The sequence below is a fragment of the Stenella coeruleoalba genome (assembly GCF_951394435.1).
Source record: "Stenella coeruleoalba genome assembly, contig: scaffold_50, whole genome shotgun sequence".
Classification (NCBI taxonomy): Eukaryota; Metazoa; Chordata; class Mammalia; order Artiodactyla; family Delphinidae; genus Stenella; species Stenella coeruleoalba.
In genome coordinates, this window is record NW_027645987.1 from 580,016 (window position 1) to 593,566 (window position 13,551).

The 13,551-nt window shown below is 44.6% G+C and overlaps 1 long non-coding RNA gene across 14 annotated transcripts in view; it reads right to left on the reverse strand.

Moving 5' to 3' along the window:
• The window catches only part of LOC307181410, a 1,574,020-nt gene that overhangs the window by 413,154 nt on the left and 1,147,315 nt on the right, over nt 1–13,551 (reverse strand). Inside the window, exon 1 of one of the 14 annotated variants that reach the window (XR_013826720.1) lies at nt 10,015–10,038. The exons of the other annotated variants lie outside the window; for them this stretch is intronic. This is a non-coding gene — a long non-coding RNA (uncharacterized lncRNA). Of the gene's footprint in view, nt 1–10,014; nt 10,039–13,551 lie in introns of those variants that run through there. 14 annotated transcript variants of the gene reach the window in all.

Below are 13,551 nucleotides of genomic sequence, written 5' to 3' on the forward strand. Positions count from 1 at the left end.
ATGAAATCTATGTCACCAGGCCCGTACCAGCATAATGAGTGGATTGAGGCACGATGATTCTAAGTGAAATAAGTCACACAGAAAAAGAAACATCATAAGGTATCACTAATACACGGAATGTGAACTTGGCTACACATGAACTGAATTACAAAACAGAACAGGGTCTCAAATTTAGAAAACCAACTTATGCCTGCTTAAGGGGAAGGTGAGTTGGGGTGCTGCATAAAAGCAGAGTTTGAAATTAGCACAGATACCGTTCCATAAGCCAAATATGTAATAGACAAGAGCTACCCCTTGCTCAACGAAATGGATTCAACAATGAGGTATCACCTCACACCTGGTAGAATAGGCATCATTGAAAATCTACAAACAAAAAATGCTGGAAAGGGTGTGGAGAAAAGGAACCCTCTTCCACTATTGTTGGGAATATAAATTGATACAGTCATTATGGAGAACAATATGGAATTTCTTAAGAATCTAACAATAGAATTTCCATATGATACAGCAATCCCAGTACTGGACATATACCCAGACAAAACCATAAATCAAAAAGAGTCATTCACCGCAATGTTCATTGCATCACTATTTACAATATCGAGGTAATGGAAGCAACCTAAATGCCCACAGACAGACGAATGCATAAAGCTGTGGTACATATATAAAATGGAATATTACTAAGCCATGAAAAGGAATGAAATTGGGTCATTTGTAGAGACGTCGATGGATCTAGAGACTGTCATACAGAGTGAAGTAAGTCAGAAAGAGAAAAACAAATCTTGTATATTCATGCATATATGTGGAACCTAGAAAAACTGTACAGATTAACCATTTTGCAAGGCATAAATAGAGCAACAGATGTAGACAACAAACGTATGGACAACAAGGGGGGAAAGCTGTTGGGGGGGTGGTGGTGGGAGGGGTTGAGAGACTGGGATTGGCATGTATACATTTATATGTATAAAATAGATAACCAATAAGAACCTGCTGTATAAAAATATAAAATAAAATTCAAAATTAAAAAGAAGTAAAATTTAAAAAATAAAACAGAAAAAACAATTATTCCCTGCACATACATGTATTTATATGAATAAATTATTTCCATGCTTATATCTGTAAATACAAAAAAGAGGAATAAAATCTACCTTGAACCAAAAACGAAAAAGAGAAAAAAAACACAGAACCCACCAGTTACACAGAGGAAAACCGTATCAGGGCACTTGCTCCAGTTGTAAACAATTCTGAAGTTGGTCAGTGGTGGGGAATCGTCTCCCATTCAGCCAGCAGCCCCCACGCAACAAGCGTCCTCATTGCAAAGCTGGGGCACCGTGCCGAGGCATCTGTGAGTAAACGTGAGCTGAGCCCCAGGCCAGTTGCTGCTGAACTATTCCCACCCGTCCCAGGTAAAACACCTGAATATATACAAGGACTTGAAAGCCTAGAGGAAGGGCCATAGAGCCACACGAGTGACAGCATGCCGGCCGACTTGGTGCCTGCAGGCCAGCCAGGATGGTCCTGGCCCTGGGTGCTCTTCTGGAAGATTTCCATTTCCCTGCCTGAGATACCCGTCCTGTCCCTGCCCCCACTGCTTTTTTCCTTCCTCACCTCTGCCCAGGGAGAAATTCCAGCAGCAGGTATGGGTGACACATCCTCTTCTTTAGCAGGTGGCAGCCTGGCAACTGCTGCAGAAAGTCCAGCAGAGCCCCACTCACACTGGGCCACCCACAAAGCCGTGACCTCTCACCCCCTCCCACCAGCCCAGCCCCGAGACTGCTGACAGGGCAGAGAAAATGGCGTCAGGCACGGCTGCAGGGGCTCTTGCTGCCTGGAGTGGTATTTATATTGATCTCAACCCAGGCACACCTGGGGAGGGCTGGCCGGCACGGTAAGGCTGCCCAGGTCAGCCAATCATCACCCCTCAGGGGCTCACAGTTGCAGAAAATGGAACTTGCTGAACCGGCCAGGTCCAAGGAACAGGTGTGGGCTCCTGAGAGTCAGGATAGACAAGGGGCTGCAGCTTTGGCTTGTTTTCTAATCATTTTATCTGGCCCATGAGTGGGAGACAACTTCAAGAAAACCCTCTCCTAATGAGAGGAACCCAGGAGTCAGGGAGAGGAGGGGTGGGTGGTGGTTGGAGACAGAGGCCTGGTGCCCCGGGTGCAGTGGAAGTCTCTGGAAGACCAGGTGGAGGGAGGCCTCACGGAGTGATGCCCAGGGTCACAGACCTGTCGCAGCTGCTGTTTGTTAGTTCAAGTCCTGCTCTGAGGTGCTCTGTGTCAGCTCTGAGCGACAGGTGAGCTGGGGGTGCTCTGCAATGAGGGCTATGTGCACGGTTCCTGTGTGCCCAGCCCTGCCACGGTACCTGCAAGGGTAGCTCTGTATCCTGGGAGGGGCCTGACCACGAGAGCCCCGTGGGCTGGGGTGGGGGTGGGGTACCTGCCCAGGTGAGCTCCATATTCTGGGATTGGTCTGACCACGAGAGCCCCATGGGCTGCTGGGGACCTGGTAAAGGATGTCAGGACAGTCAGTGAAGCCACCGAGGATATACCTCCAGTTGCTCCTAATTCCTACACCCTGCTGGTCATTCTACCAACCACCAGGACATGGTATTCTGTATTAGTCTTCAATGATGCCTTCTTTTGTATTCCATTAGTCCCAGAGTCACAAGAAATTTTGGCTTGTGAGTGGCAGGACTCCACATACAACTAAAACAATACTTCCGGGCCGTCTGGCCCCAAGGGTGCAAAAATTCCCACACCATCTTTGGGGAAAGCTTAGCTAAAGACCTAAAAGTTCTACCTCTGGAAAAGGAAACCCTCCTTCAATATGCAGACGACATTCTGATCACCAGCCCTACTAAGGAGGCCTCTGAACTACCAAGCCAATAAAGGATAGAAGTTGTCCAAGAAAAAGCTCAAATATCACAGACTGCGGTGACCTGCCTGGGCTTCATTCTCACAGAAGGTCAGAGAAGCCCATCCCAGGAAAGGGAAGAAACCATTTTCAGCCTTACCCCTTTCTAAAACTAGAAGACAGCTTAGGGGTTCCTGGGGAGGCCAGGGTTTGCTGCTTCTGGATCCCTAACTACAGTCTACTAGCTGGGCCTCTATATGAAACACTGAAAGGAAAAGATGATGATCCTTTTGAATAGAATCCAGAAGTGGCCTTTCAAGAATGGAAAGAGCAGTCAATTCAGACCCTTGCCCTGGAACTCCCTAATTTAGCTAAACCCTTTGACCTTTACATTCCCGGTGAAAGGTGAATCGCCATTGGAGAATTAGTGCAAAAACTGGGACCGCTTGAAATGGAACAATGCAAGAATGCCATCCAGGTAGGATAAACTACGGTCACTAAGGGGCTTGGCCCACTGCCACATCTGGCCAAGATACTGGCGGTATCTAAAAACCTGGAAATCAGCAGCCCAAAAGGCCACCTCCCTCCTAAGGGAAAAGGACCCCACGTGGTGATCCTAACCACCAACCATGCCCTGAAGTTGCAGGGTTCGCTCCGTGGGCACACCGACCTCGAGTGAGGAGGCCCTCCAACTCCAACATCCAGAGAGATAACCGGGGGCAACAGGGCACCATGACGACTCGTGTGAACATCACTTGACCTGGAGTTTCTCTCATAAAACAACAAGAGTGTGTCCCAAAAGAGTAGACTACTGCTTGCAGGACTTACTGCACCCAGAGGGGAGCTAATAATCTTGGCGGGGGAACAGTATACCACACTGTCACCATAGAAGAGCCTACAGACACCGTGATGATGGTGGCCAATAAGACCGGCTGGACTCCTGTTTACTTCAAAAGGCTGTTGACTCAGTAGCCATCATGGTCCTTGGTCACCACTGACCCTGGACTGTCTGGGAGTTGAGCGGGCAGGGCTCTGACACCTGGTGCTGTTTGTACGTTAATTCAGGGGCCTAATTGAAGAAAGCGCAGACTACTGGTCAGAGCATCTAGGCTGGCAGAGACGGTCAGCCTAAGGTGGCCGAACAAATGTGGGGCGGGGTGAAACCGGCCCCCACAGCGTCTCTGCACATCTCTTTCCTGGACCCTTAAAGGTCATTAGAATCTATAACACTTCCAATGCTGGTGCTCAGGTGGACGAGCAGGGAGGCAGGGGTCCTGGGGACAATCAACGTCACCGGGAGGCTGCTGGGGAGAAGCTCTGACCCTCGCCCCAGGGTATGAGGGCTCCCAACTCAGCACTCAGCAGTTACAGAAGAAGGGTCTGCACCCTCAGCACTCCAAGAATGAGGAACGGGACAAAAGGCAGAGGAGGGGTTTGTCCCCAGCAAAGCCCATTAAAAATCCCTGGGAGATAAAAATAGAATCTGGGCAATAAAGTCAAGTCTAACCTTTTTTATCCTTTGTGCTTTGTCTAATTTCACGTGCTCCTAGGGTCCCGCATGCAGAGGTTCCACACCCGGCACTTCAGACCAGATTTCCTAGTGCAGAATGGCTGGGTCGACACCTCAGCTCCTGGGGCCCAGTGCAGACTCCATGATATAGAGCCTGAGCTACAGCCAACCCGGCCCTCGAGAGCTCCGCCGCCTCCCTCCCTCCCACTGACTCTGACAGGATCTCTACACAGCAGCCCAGCCCACAGCCCACGGGGTAGTGCATGCTCTCACCTCTCCATTCTCTGATCAAAATATAAAGTTTCCTTTGCTTGTGAACCAAACTCAGTCTCGATCTGTTGGCCCCAATGACACTGGGCAGGGGGACACTTGTTGGGGTCCACTCTGGAGGATCAGTAACAGAAATTGAGACTATTGTAACCTCAATGAACAGATGTGTGAGCCAAACTGTAGTTAACATAGAACAGTGTATAAGGCTCGGGTAAAATAAGATGTTTTTAACACTTCCATTTGATATTTCCATCACTTTTTATAAGCAAGTTCAGTGAAAAGGTTTGTCTTATTTGTCAGGTCAATATTAGAGAAACGAAGTGATTTCTTTCCAAGGATGTACAGCTAATAATCTTGGTTAAACCTTCAATCTTGTTTTAAATGCTTTTCCATTGAAAATGATACCTCTCTTTCAGCTCCCCCATTTCTGAGAAGTATAAAATCTTATAATTTATTATTACCAAAGGGGAAAGGTGGGAGGAGGGATAAATTAACAGTTTGGAATGAACACATACACACTGCTATGTATAAAATAGATCATCAACAAGGAACTACTGTATAGCACAGGGAACTACACTCAACATTTTGCAATAACCTATAAGGGGAAATAATCTGAAAAAGAATAGATATTTTTATTGACATCATCTATCAATGACAGTTAAAGTGTAGCCTAAGGGAAGCTGGTGGTGAGTGCTTCTGACCCTGAAGACTTCAATCATCTAAAGTTTGGACTCTGCCTACTTCCCAAGGCCCTTAATGAACATATGTGTAGCCGTAGCTTAAAAACTTCCCCAGTTTGGGTTTCGGGGAGACACTGATTTTGAAAAAGCCCTGGTGTTCTCCTTACATGAATGGGACTCTTCCTACTGCTAAAACATGTCTGTCACACCCAGAGGATGGTATACCGTCTGATCGGGAAGAGTTTGGAAAAGGCATCTCATCTCCTCATCTCCTGGTGCTCGGGTTCACCCCTCCAGCGTCTTTACTAACAGTCTCCCCACTTGGAGATGTCAGCACTGTCAACATCCTGTTGCGTACAGTTTGGAATTTGTCCAGAGGATGAAGCGGAAGGATGAGGAACAATGAGAGACAAGTCCTAGGTGTTCAGACAGGCACATGTCACTCTAATTTCCAATCAGGAAGACGAATTGACCAAAGGCTAGGGTTGCCCATGGAAACAGTATAGGGCTTGAGGAAATCCCGCTGCTTTGTGGCCAGTTCCCATAAACATGAGTTGAACAATGGAACTCAGGGGCAGTAAAATTCACAAAACTGCAGAGTTGAAAATATCCATCACTGAAAAATGTCTTGAGGAAAGTCAGAGAAAAGGACTTGTAAGCAAGGGAGAATGGCAGGAAAGGGATTTGAGGAGGTAGAAAGGACTCGCCATTAAGCACAAGAAAAGGAGCTGAACATTGCCAACATTGCCAACATTGCAGTTGGCCAAAAAGGGTGTATGCGTTCTTTTCTGTATATATTCAAGAAAAGGGCATACACTTTTTTAGCCAACCAAACAGGTGGGCACTGGAAGTCAATACTACAAAAGATATCACTTCGCATCAGTCAGAAGAGCCATCCTCATAAAGCGTAAACAACAGAAATGCAGGACAGGGCAACGAGAAGAGGGAGCCCTGTGAGACTTATAGTGGAAATGTATATTGCCAACGGCCATTCTGGAGAAGTGTATTGTGTTTACTAAAGCATCTAAAAAATGAGCTACAGAGCATAGGGCACTTGCACTCATGGGCGTATATCTTGGGAAAAACAAAAATCGAGAGGACACAGGCACCCCAATGTTTACCCCCTCTCTGTTTAAAAGATCCTCGACTAGGATATAACTTAAATGTCTCTGGAGGGAAAAAATGGATAGAGATGTGGTACTTAGGTAGAGTGGAATATTATTCAGCCTGGAAATCAATGAAATATGGCCAGTTGTAACAACTCCGGAGGAGTTACGTATGATCATTCTAAGTGACAGAATTCAAAAAGAAAAAGACACATATCATAAGATATCACTTAAAGGTGGAATCCAAAATGGCTACACATGAAATAAATTACAAAACAAAAACATAGTCAAATATGTAGAAAACACGCATAAGGCTGCTAAACGGGAAAGGTGGGGAGGGGTGAGGCATCATCCAGGAGGTTGAAATTAGCAAAGATACCATTCCAAATACCAAACTGATAATCAACAAGGCCTACACGGTAGCTAAAAGAACTGCACTCAGCACACTCAAGTCACCGGAAAAGAATATATACGACTGGTAAGAATCTGAAAAAGAATTTATTGATGTCTCTCTGTACGCGAATCAAGTGGATGTACAGCAGCAAGAAACAGAGCTTTGAAAATCAGCTGTAACCAATATAGTAATAAATTGAAAAAAATAAACGACAGAGAGACAGAGAAAACCTCTTACAACTTTTCCTCAGGGACGGTGATGCAACATGGATTGAACACATCTAGACCCACAGCAGGATGAGACATAAGGCTGGAAACTGTTTGCGCTAAGAGAAATGTGAGGTTGGGTGAGGAAATGCACACCCTTTAAAGTAATACTACCTGGTACCCATTCAATGGGTCCCAAATCTGCAGGTTCAAGGGATCTTCCTACAGCTAAAACATGCATGGAAAACCCAGAGGACTGTACACCATGTGATCAGGAGATGTGTCTAAAATGCACCTCATTTATCCTCTCCTGGTGCTCCTGTTCACCATTCCAGCCACGCTACTTAGAATCTCCCCACTTGGAGAATCAGCACATTTAAACTTCTGTTTCACACATTTTGCAAATTGTGAGGAGGATGAACGGGAAGAGGGGGAACCAATGAGAGAAGAGTTGTAGGGGTTTGGACGGGCACATATCACTCTAATTTCCCATTAAGAATAAGAATTAAAGAAAGGCTCAGCCTGCCTCGCCGGAGCCAAAATAGGGCCTGAAGCAATCCTGCGGGTTTGAGGCCAGCTCACAAAAGAGCAACTTAAAAAATGGAGCTCAGGGTCACTGCAATTCACAAACCTGCAGAGTTATAAATGAAAACTAACGTCCAAAAATATGTTGAGGTAAGGCAAAGAAGAGGATCTGAATGCAAGACAGAATTGCAAGAAACAGATTTCAAGAGATAGATTGGACTCGTCTTTAACGCACATGAAAAGCGGCAGAATTTCGACAATGATGCAGTTGGCCCAAAAGGGCGTATGCGTTTTTTCCTGATTATATCCAGGAAAAAACGCATACGCACTTTATGGGCAACGAAGCAAGCAAGCAATGCAAATGTGCACAACAAAGAAGTCTCACTTCCCACCGGTCAAAAGGGCCATCCTAAAAAATTGTAAAAACCAGAAATGCAGGACAGGCCATGGAGAACAGGGAGCCTTTATACGCTGATGGGCAGTGTGTGAACTGCCGAGAGCCACTCTGGAGAAGTGTATGGTGGTTCCTAAATCATCTAAAAAACAGAGCTACAGAGCATAGGACACTTCCAATCATGGGAGTATATCTAGGGAAGTCTAAAAATCAACAAGACACAAGCACACCACAGTTTAGGGCTACTCTGTTTACAAGAACCTCAACTTCAGTACACCTTAAATATCCCAGGAAAGAGAACAATGGATAAAGAAGATGTGGTACTTATGTACAATGGAATATCTCTTCACCATGAAATCAATGTAATAAGGCTAGTAGAAGGATAAAGAGTGGATTTAGGTCCGATAATACTACTTGAAATAAGTCAAACAGAAAAAGAAACATATCATAAGATATCACTTATAGAGGGAGGGTAAATATGGCTGCACAAGAAATGAATTACAGAACAGAACAGTGTCTCACATTTAGAAAACACACTTATGTCAGCTTAAGGGGAAAGGAGAGGTGGGGTGATGCATAAAACCAGAGTTTGAAATTAGCACAGATACCGTTCAATAAACCAAATAGGTATTAGACAAGATCTACACCTTGCTCAATGAACAGGCCTCAACACACCCTATACACCGCAGAGAAATATATCTGAGGAATAAGAATCTTAAAACCCATGTATTGATATATCTCCATAAGGGAATCAAGTGTGTGCAGAGCGGCACAAACACAGCAGTGAAAAGGAGCTAAACCCCATTATAGAAATAAATTTTAAAAACAAAACGCTGAAACAATGAAAGAGAGAAAAATTCTTACAAAATTCGCTCAGGGGCTGTGATGCAACCTGGATTGACCACATATAAACCCACAGCTGGATAAGACATAAGGCTGGACACTTGGGGCTGACAGGATTGGTGAGCTTTGGTGAGCAACTGCCGAAAGTTTAATGCAATACTTCATGCTACTCATTCCAAGGGTCCCAACACTCCAGGTTGAAGGGAATCTTCCTACAGCTAAACCATGCTTGGGAAACCCAGCGACTGGTATACCATATGATCGGGAAAGGTTTCTAAAACGCACCTCATTTTTCCTCTCCTGGGGCTCCGGATCGACATTCCAGCCGCTTTACTAACAACATCCCCACATGGAGTCAATGCCTTTAAGTTCTGGTATCGCACAGTCTGCAGTTAGTGCAGAGGATGAATGGGAATAGGGGGAACCAGTGAGAAACTAGCTGTAGCGGTTTCAATGGGCACATGTCACTCTAATATCACATCAGTAAGAAGAATTAACCAAAGGCACAGCAGGTGCCCCAGAAGAAAAATAGGGCTTCAAGGAATCCTGTGGTTATGGGGCAATACCACAAAAATAAGAGCTAAAAAATGGAGCTAAGGGCCACTGCAATTCAAAAACCTGCAGAGTTATAAAGGCCAACTATTTTTAAAAAATATATTGAGGTAAGGCTATGAAGAGGCATTGAAAGCAAGGCAGAATTGCAGGAAACCGATTTCAGGAGGTAGACTGGAATTGCATTGAAAGCATATGAAGAGAGTCAGAAACTCGACAATGATGCACTTGGCCAAAAAGGGCGTATGTGTTTTTTCCTGAATATATTCAGGAAAAAACGCATACGCACTTTTTGGCCAACCAAGCAAGCTTGCAAAGGAAATCTGCACTACAATGAAGTCTCACTTCCACCTGGTCAAAAGGGCCATCTGAAAAAAGTGTAAAATCCAGAAAGGCACGACAGGCCATGGAGAACTGGGAGCCTTCTTATGCTGATGGGCGGGATGTAAATTGCCAACAGCCACTCGGGAGAAGTGTATGGTGTTTCCTGAAACATCTAAAAAACAAAGCAACAGAGCCTAGGGCACTTCCACTTATGGTCCTATAGCTTAGGGAAATTAAAATCAAAAAGACACAGCCACCCCAAAGTTTGGGACGGCTCTGTTTACAAGAACCTCGTTTACAGTACAAGTTCAATATCGCAGAAAGTGAAAAATGGATAAAGAACTTGTGGTACTTACGTACAATGCAATATAACTCAGCAATGAAATCTATGTCATCAGGCCTGTAGCAGCATAATGAGTGGATTCAGGTATGATGATTCGAACTGAAATAAGTCACACAGAAAAGAAACATCATAAGGTATCACTAATACAGAGAATGTGAACTTGGCTACACATGAACTGAATTACAAAACAGAACAGTGTCTCAAGTTTAGAAAACCAACTTATGCTTGCTTAAGGGGGAAGGTGAGTTGGGGTGCTGCATAAAACCAGAGATTGAAATGAGCACAGATAAAGTTCCTTAAGTCAAATATGGAATAGACAAGAGCTACTCCTTGCTCAACGAAATGGACTCAACACCGCATATTAAACGCCTAAGAATGTACCTGACTTGTAAGTATCTTAAAACCTATGGATTGCTATGTCTCCGAAAGAGAATCAAGCATTTGTACAGGGGCATAAACGCAGCAGTGATAGGATTGGAGAGGTTCAGTGAGCAAATGAAGACCCTTTGAAGTCATATTGCATGGTACCCATTCCACGGGTTTCAACTACCCAGGTTTAAGGTATTCTTCCTTCAGCTAAAACATGCATGTGGAACCTAGAGTATGATCAACCATGTGATCGGGAGACGTGTTCAAATATGTCTCAGTTTTCGTACCCTGGTACTCGGGTGCAACATTCCAGACGCTTTACTAACACTCTCCCTACTGTGAGAGTCAGTGCCTTTAACCTCCTGTTTGCCCCAGTTTGCAATTTCTGCGGAAGATGAACAGGAATAGCGAGAACCAATGAGAGACTAGCTGGAGGTGTCTGGACGGGCAAATTTAACTCTCATTTCCCACCAGGAAGAGGAATTAACCAAAGGCTCAGCGTGCCGTGCCGGAACCAGATTAGGGCCTGAAGCCATCCTGCGGTGTTGCGGCCAGGTCACAAGAAAGCGAGTTGAAGAAAGGAGCTCAGGGGCACTGTAATTCACAAACCTGCAGAGTTATAAATGACAGCTATCGTCCAAAAATAGACTGAAGTAAGGCTGCCAAGAGGACTTGAAAGCGGGGCAGAATTGCAGGAAACCGATTTCAGGAGGTAGACTGGAATTGCATTGAAAGCATAGGAAAAGAGGCAGAACGTCCACAATGATGCACTTGGCCAAAAAGGGCGTATGCTTTTTTTCCTGAATATATTCAGGAAAAAACGCATACGCCCTTTTTGGCCAACCAAGCAAGCTTGCAAAGGAAATCTGCATTACAATGAAGTCTCACTTCCACCCGGTCAAAAGGGCCATCTGAAAAAAGTGTAAAATCCACAAAGGCACGACAGGCCATGGAGAACTGGGAGCCTTCTTATGCTGATGGGCGGGATGTAAATTGCCAACAGCCATTCTGGAAAAGTGTATGGTGTTTCCTGAAACATCTAAAAAACAAAGCAACAGAGCCTAGGGCACTGCCACTTATGGTCCTATAGCTTAGGGAAATTAAAATCAAAAAGACACAGCCACCCCAAAGTTTGGGACGCCTCTGTTTACAAGAACCTCGTTTACAGTACAAGTTCAACATCGCAGAAAGTGAAAAATGGATAAAGATGTTGTGGTATTTACTTACAAAGCAATATCACTCAGCAATGAAATCTATGTCATCAGGCCCTTAGCATCACAATGAGTGGATTCAGGTATGATGATTCTAACTGAAATAAGTCACACAGAAAAAGAAACATCATAAGATATCAGTAATACACGGAATGTAAACTTGGCTACACAGGAACTGAATTACAGAACAGAACAGGGTCTCAAATTTAGAAAACCAACTTATGCTTGCTTAAGGGTAAAGGTGAGTTGGGGTGCTGCATAAAACCAGAGATGGAAATGAGCACAGATAAAGTTCCTTAAGTCAAATATGGAATAGACAAGAGCTACTCCTTGCTCAACGAAATGGACTCAACACCGCATATTAAACGCCTAAGAATGTACCTGACTAGTAAGTATCGTAAAACCTATGGATTGCTATGTCTCCAAAAGAGAATCAAGCATGTGTACAGGGGCATAAACGCAGCAGTGATAGGATTGGAGAGGTTCAGTGAGCAAATGAAGACCATTTGAAGTCATATTGCATGGTACCCATTACACGGGTCTCAACTCTCCAGGTTTAAGGTATTCTTCCTTCAGCTAAAACATGCATGTGGAACCCAAGTATGATCAACCATGTGAACGGGAGACGTGTTCAAATATGTCTCAGTTTTCCTCCCCTGGTACTCGGGTGCAACATTCCACACGCTTTACTAACACTCTCCCCACTTGGAGAGTCAGCGCCTTTAACCTCCTGTTTGGCCCAGTTTGCAATTTCTGCGGAAGATGAACAGGAATAGCGAGAACCAATGAGAGGCTAGCTGGAGGTGCCTGGACGGGCAAATTTAACTCTCATTTCCCACCAGGAGGAGGAAATAACCAAAGGCTCAGCGTGCCGTACCGGAACCAGATTAGGGCCTGAAGCCATCCTGCGGTGTTGCGGCCAGCTCAAAAGAAAGCAAGTTGAAGAAAGGAGCTCAGGTGCACTGTAATTCACAAACCTGCAGAGTTATAAATGACAGCTATCGTCCAAAAATAGACTGAAGTAAGGCTGCCAAGAGGACTTGAAAGCGGGGCAGAATTGCAGGAAACCGATTTCAGGAGGTAGACTGGAATTGCATTGAAAGCATAGGAAAAGAGGCAGAACGTCCACAATGATGCACTTGGCCAAAAAGGGCGTATGCGTTTTTTCCTGAATATATTCAGGAAAAAACGCATACGCCCTTTTTGGCCAACCAAGCAAGCTTGCAAAGGAAATCTGCACTACAATGAAGTCTCACTTCCCCCCGGTAAAAAGGGCCATCTGAAAAAAGTGTAAAATCCAGAAAGGCAGGACAGGCCATGGACAACTGGGAGCCTTGTTATGCTGATGGGCGGGATGTAAATTGCCAACAACCACTCGGGAGAAGTGTATGGTGTTTCCTGAAACATCTAAAAAACAAAGCAACAGAACCTAGGGCACTTCCACTTATGGTCCTATAGCTTAGGGAAATTAAAATCAAAAAGACACAGCCACCCCAAAGTTTGGAACGGCTCTGTTTACAAGAACCTCATTTACAGTACAAGTTCAACATCGCAGAAAGTGAAAAATGGATAAAGAAGTTGTGGTATTTACTTACAAAGCAATATCACTCAGCAATGAAATCTGTGTCATCAGGCCCTTAGCAGCACAATGAGTAGATTCAGGTATGATGATTCTAACTGAAGTAAGTCACACAGAAAAAGAAACATCATAAGATATCAGTAATACACGGAATGTAAACTTGGCTACACAGGAACTGAATTACAGAACAGGGTCTCAAATTTAGAAAACCAACTTATGCTTGCTTAAGGGTAAAGGTGAGTTGGGGTGCTGCATAAAACCAGAGATTGAAATGAGCACAGATAAAGTTCCTTAAGTCAAATATGGAATAGACAAGAGCTACTCCTTGCTCAACGAAATGGACTCAACACCGCATATTAAACGCCTAAGAATGTACCTGACTAGTAAGTATCTTA